This window comes from Rhinopithecus bieti, unplaced genomic scaffold, assembly GCF_001698545.2.
Source record: "Rhinopithecus bieti isolate Rb0 unplaced genomic scaffold, ASM169854v2 scaffold_24390, whole genome shotgun sequence".
Taxonomy (NCBI): Eukaryota; Metazoa; Chordata; class Mammalia; order Primates; family Cercopithecidae; genus Rhinopithecus; species Rhinopithecus bieti.
This window is the reverse complement of record NW_016811706.1, coordinates 174048-180047: the sequence shown is the minus strand read 5'-3', so window position 1 is coordinate 180047 and position 6000 is coordinate 174048.

The window sequence follows — 6000 nt, the reverse complement described above, 5'->3', positions numbered from 1 at the left end:
ACAAAAGGCCACCAAGAGTTTTGCCTAGGTAGCTGGGAGTGGTGGCTCACGCCTGTAATCCCAACACTTTGGGAGCCCGAGACGGGCGGATCACGAGGTCAGGAGATCGAGACCATCCTGGCTAACACGGTGAAACCCCATCTCTACTAAAAATACAAAACATTAGCCAGGCGTAGTGGCAAGCGCCTGTAATCCCAGTTACTTGGGAGGCTGAGGCAGGAGACTCTTTTGAACCCGGGAGGCAGAGGTTTCGGTTAGCTGAGATCTCATCACTGCACTCCAGGCTGGGCAACAAGGGCGAAACCCCGTCTCAAAAAAAAAAAAAAAGAGTTTTGCCTAGGCCTTTCCTAGGCCTTAAAGCATGACAAAATAATGAAGGAATTCTTAACAGGACCTGTTTAGGATTAAACAAGTTTATTGGGGATCCGAAGGAATTCCCCAAACCTCCATGGTTTAGCAGGAGAGTAGCGTAATCACCCCATCACCTGGACCCATTTAGATTAAGTAAATTTACTGAGGTTCCAGAGGAAGGTCTTCAGGACTCAGATCTCAGTTGTAGATTAAAAGAAGTTATGTCTTTAGATGAATGCACACTTACAGACAAACATCTAACTTAGAAGGTACATAAGTTCTGGAAAACTTTGTAATTTTGAGTCGGTGTGGTGATAATTTCCAGGCCTTCTCCCTGTAACCGGTTACAGAAATGAAAACTCCCTTCTCTCCCAGTTCGCCTGCGTCTCATTATTGGGCCACGAAAATAAGCATCCCGACCCTGGGTTTGATTCGGGAACAAGGGCCCAGCCTGTAGTGAGGGAAGAGGCCAGGATGGCAGTTAGGGGCGTTTGGTTCTGGAGCAGCAGGCTGGAGGGGCTTTCTCTGTCTGGAAATACGCTCTGTCCCTCCCTAGCTGCCTGGCACAGCCCGAGTCCTAGCTCTCCTGTCAGGACCTGAAAGCTCTGTGAGCTCCCCCAGCACTCTGCACCACGTCTATCCCGGCACTGAACACTTGACTTCAGAGTTATTTGAACATCTGCTTCTAACAGGAATATCTCCTTAAACAAAATGATATGTTTAGTCTACTTCTAATTTCAGGGCAATATATTCCTTAACTATCTGTCCTATGAGACAGGCTTCCTTTTCCCCCCAAATCATGGCCTTTCGGTTTCAAAAGAGGAAAGACCTTCCTCTGATATTCTAGACTTGATGAGTAAGATGGTCAAAGGATTGCAGCATACACTCCCAAAACTCAGCCAAAACAGAAAGTCTAAAACCTCTCATCTCTCATATGTTGAAGCAGCCTGGCATCCACCAGGATGTACTGTTATTTTGGTCAGATCACTGATTCACAGTGGCTTTCCCCTGATGGCTCTGGGGTCGACTGGGTCCAATCTTGATGCTGCCCCACACATTGCTTGTCTGCTTCTTCATGGTATGTGTCTTGGACTGAGCCTTGGTTTCTCTGCTTTTCCTATACTGTAACTTCCTTTCAGACCAGGGGGAACTTCCTGTTTTAATCTCTCTTTGACCACAGCAAAGTCGCTGTTTTCTTGGCCTGCACAGCTAGTCCATCCAACAGCCTATCTCACGTGAATAGCTAACACTTCCAACCCAAATAACATTGATTACAAGATGCACTACTATATCATGAGCTACTGAGAAACACTGCATTATATTAGTAAGATGCCATTGATTATAAGATGTCCCAATTCTCAGAGATATTAACAATATTTTCTAAACTGCATCTTTTCAATCAATGAAATGATCATTTCTTGGCTCTTTTTTTTGAGACGGCATTTCGCTCTTGTTGCCGAGGCTGGAGTGCAATGGTGCAATCTTGGCTCACCGCAACCCCTGCCTCCCAGGTTCAAGTGATTCTCCTGCCTCAGCCTCCCAAGTAGCTGAGATTACAGGCACACACCACCACGCCCGGCTGATTTTGTATTCTTGATAGAGATGGGGTTTCTCCATGTTGGTCAGGCTGGTCTTGAACTCCCGATCTCAGGTGATTCGCCTGCCTCGGCCTCCCAAAGTGCTGGGATTACAGGTGTGAGCCACTGTGCCCGGCCTAATCTTGGCTCTTTACATCGGGTTTCAATAAAAAGAGGAATGGAAGGCTGAAGTGAGGACCATCTTAGGTGTCTTCCTCCTCCCAGGGGAATGGATACATTGCCCCCATACGCTCTCAACTCTGCACATCTGTTGCTGTACCAGCTTTTAAATACCCAGGCCACCCTTCACAGTGAACGTCTCCTCTCCCTCAGTGCCAGGGAGTCCACTGAAGAGAAGCCAGCCCCCTTTTTCCACAGAGGCAAAACAAACACAAATCACACCAAGCTGGGACCACAGTTTTAAGGAGATAGAGCCTAGCACTCCAACACCATTTATCCAACCACTTCCCACCCCACTGGGTTATTTTCCCCGGAGCCTCCAGAGCAATGTCATGAGAAGATGCAGAGATTAGTCATTTCCTCCTAATCGGGCTAAGACAGCTCCACTAAGCTGCCGACTGCAGGCGATTCCCGTTAAAGCAAACCAGCTGGAAAGGGCTTAGCCCTTTAATGCCAGCAGCTGTATCTTCACAGTGCGGCTGCTCAGCTGAGGGGTTGGACTCTGTCCAGAAGCACCAGGCGTTTAGCCCCATTCAATGTATATTAACCTAGGAGGAGAGAGCCAGCTCCCTGGGAGGAAGGGAGGTGGTTCCTTTAAGCACCTCCACCCCCGGGCTTTGCTTTCTAATGAGAAAGAAAAGTCCCAGCCCCTTTGAATCTCCAAAATCCGGACAAACTATCATCTCACTGGCAGAAAGAGCTTTCTCTGTGGTGGGAGCAACTCAATTTTAAAAGCTAACCTAGCCGGGCACGGTGGCTCAAGCCTGTAATCCCAGCACTTTGGGAGGCCGAGACGGGTGGATCACGAGGTCAGGAGATCGAGACCACCCTGGCTAACACGGTGAAACCCCGGTCTCTACTAAAAAATACAAAAAACTAGCCGGGCGAGGTGGCGGGCGCCTGTAGTCCCAGCTACTCCGGAGGCTGAGGCAGGAGAATGGCGTGAACCCGGGAGGCGGAGCTTGCAGTGAGCTGAGATCTGGCCACTGCACTCCAGCCTGGGCGACAGAGCGAGACTCCGTCTCAAAAAAAAAAAGAAAGAAATAAAAGCTAACCTAATAACAGATTCACTTGCTAGTTTTGACAACAAAAAGACTTTAGGTCACTAACCATGGAGACTCATTCTCCCTTGAGCTGGTTTTTTCCTTTGAGGTCTAAAGCAGTCTTCAGATCCCAGGTATGCATATGTGTGGACACAGCACACTGACCTCCCCTTCTTGGAGAGCACTGGGCCCTAGGGTTGATGAGGGAGAACGCTGCACAGCCCTCGGAAAGCCCTGGCGCAAAGCAGGCTGTGAAGAGAGATCACTCGAAGACTTCTTACTCAAAGCCAGATGGTGAGCATGAGACAGGGTGAGAGCTAATGCCACTCAGGGGGAAAGCTAGTAAGTTAATCCACTGACACGTTTCTAGAAGCAGGCTGATGGCTTTGGCTAAGACTTGCCTATCCTTGGCTTTGAGCATCAGAGCACACAGGATGCGCAGGGGTGGCCTGGAAACAGACTGCCACCAGGAGCAACCTCAAGCACTCACACAGCTCATCTTGCTCCTTCCACACAGAAAACAGCTCTACATCACCAAGCCCAGGTCTTCCACTCTCCCAGACAACCATTAGGAAATTCTGCCCCACATGCCTTCTCCAGCAGTCTGGGCTTCCCTGCTCTTTCTGGGTCATCTGCTGAGAATGCATAATGAGAATGCATACTACATCCACATACATACAGTCCTCAGTGCAATCTGCGGCTCTAGGTTGGGTGTGACTTAAAAATTTCTTAGGATAATAGGGAGAACTCCTGCAATGTAAATGATCATCTCTTTCTACAGCCTGCTCATTTTATAGTTGCTCATTTTGCAGGACAAGATCCTTCCTTGCATGGAATATGAATAACACTGGCTCCAAGCAAAGGCCATTTACTAGTATTTAAGTACCTAACAATACACTTACAGGCCCCACAATGCTCTCTGAAGTCTGAAATAGCAAGCACCAGGGCTAACCTTCAGACTAAGCTATAACTCCCAGATTCTAACCCCAGGTAAGCTACACATTAGTTGGTAGGAGTTTGGGCCAAATCACCTCTCTGAATTTGTTAACTGGGATAGTATCACCTGTCCTGCCCCACCTCCCATTGAGTGAAGTGAGATCAAGTAAGATGATAAATGAAAGCGCTCTGTATATGGTAAATCACCATATTAAATTCCCTAAAGACTTTATGGGGAATCAGTTCCTAATTCCATCTTCAGTGATGACCAGAGAAGATTTAACTGGTGCTTTATTATAAGTCTAAATCTCCATTTACATGTGTTTGAGCCTAGCACACAGATGGTACCCAATTGTGTGAGATATGAGAGTAATGCTGCATAAAAAAACAATGCAGCTAAATGAAGCCTGGCAAGAGTTATAGAGGGAGAAAGGTAGACAAAAGGAAAAATTCCTGCTTCCAACTAGGAGTCCCTGAAAAGTAGCCTCCTTCCCCATCCCACACAATTGCAGAGGACAAAGCTCCCACATGCTACAAGGTTATTCCTGGTGGCGTCAAGCTGTCTTCCACCTGACTTTGTGAACACAAACCATCAACAAATACAGCTCTGAGAACCAGTGTGTAATAAATTACTCAAGTTAGGGACCTCCTGGCCTGGCACCTTCACTTATTTACAAAATATCCCCACTACAGGGGGCATATAAACAAATTACCAAGTTCTTAGGTTAAGTGGCCATTCTCCAAACCCTGTTTACACTAAAAGCAGAACGGCTAACGTGTCCCAACTCTGCATGCTTGAAAGCTTTTTCCATCAGTGGCTGAAACCTGAGTCATCACCCAGACTATCATCAAAGCACATTGATCAAGAACCTACTGTGTGAGCTGTGCCACCCTCACTTCTCACATCTTGGTGTCCACACCAGCTCTTGCCCTGCCCATGCTGAGAGCCTAAGAAAAGGTGATGCACGATTGAACTCCTTGGCCTGCCAGGCATAGCAGTGGGGCCTCTAAATGCTTTTCCAACAGGAAATCATGTGTAATGTACGTGTGTGTGTATGTATGTATCTATGTATTATTCCGTTCTCACACTGCTAATAAATACATACCCAAGACTGGGTAATTTATAAAGGAAAGAGGTTTAATTGACTCACAGTTCAGCATGGCTGGGGAGGTCTCAGGAAACTTACAATCATGGCAGAAGGGGAAGCAAACATGTCCTTCTTCACATGGCAGCAGCAAGAAGTACAGAGCAAAAGAGGGGAAGCTCCTTATAAAACCATCAGATCTCGTGAGAACTTGCTATCAAGAGAACACCACAAGGGTAAATGTCCCCATGATTCAGTTACCTCCCACTGGGTCCCTACCACGACATGTGGGGATTATGAGAACTACAATTCAAGATGAGATTTGGGTGGTGACACAAACAATATCAATCTATCTGAAGCTAGATAGGTGTCCAGGTAGACCCTACCATAACAAAACAAAAACAGCAAGCCTGATACCTTTGCTCCCTGTACTCACTCAGCTCTCTTTGTCATATTGTGCTGCCTAATAACTTAAGCATGCAAGAACTGGCTGGGCACAGTGGCTCATGCCTGTAATCCCAGCACTTTGTTGGGAGGCTGCAGCAGGAGGATCACTTAAGTCCAGGAATTTGAGACCAACCTGGGCAACATAGTGAGACCTTGTCTCTATAAAAAAATTAAAAATTAGCTGGGCATGGTGGGGCATGCCTGTTGTCCCAGCTACTTGGGAGGCATAAAATAAATAATAAAATAAAAAGAACACAAGACCACTTTCAATGCCACCGGTTCAGTTCATAACCAAAAATGAGTACTTTTTTCCCCTAGTAAATCAATTGTGCACCCTAAACGTCCTCTGAACAAAACTCACATTCCTTCTTCTATCTCTGC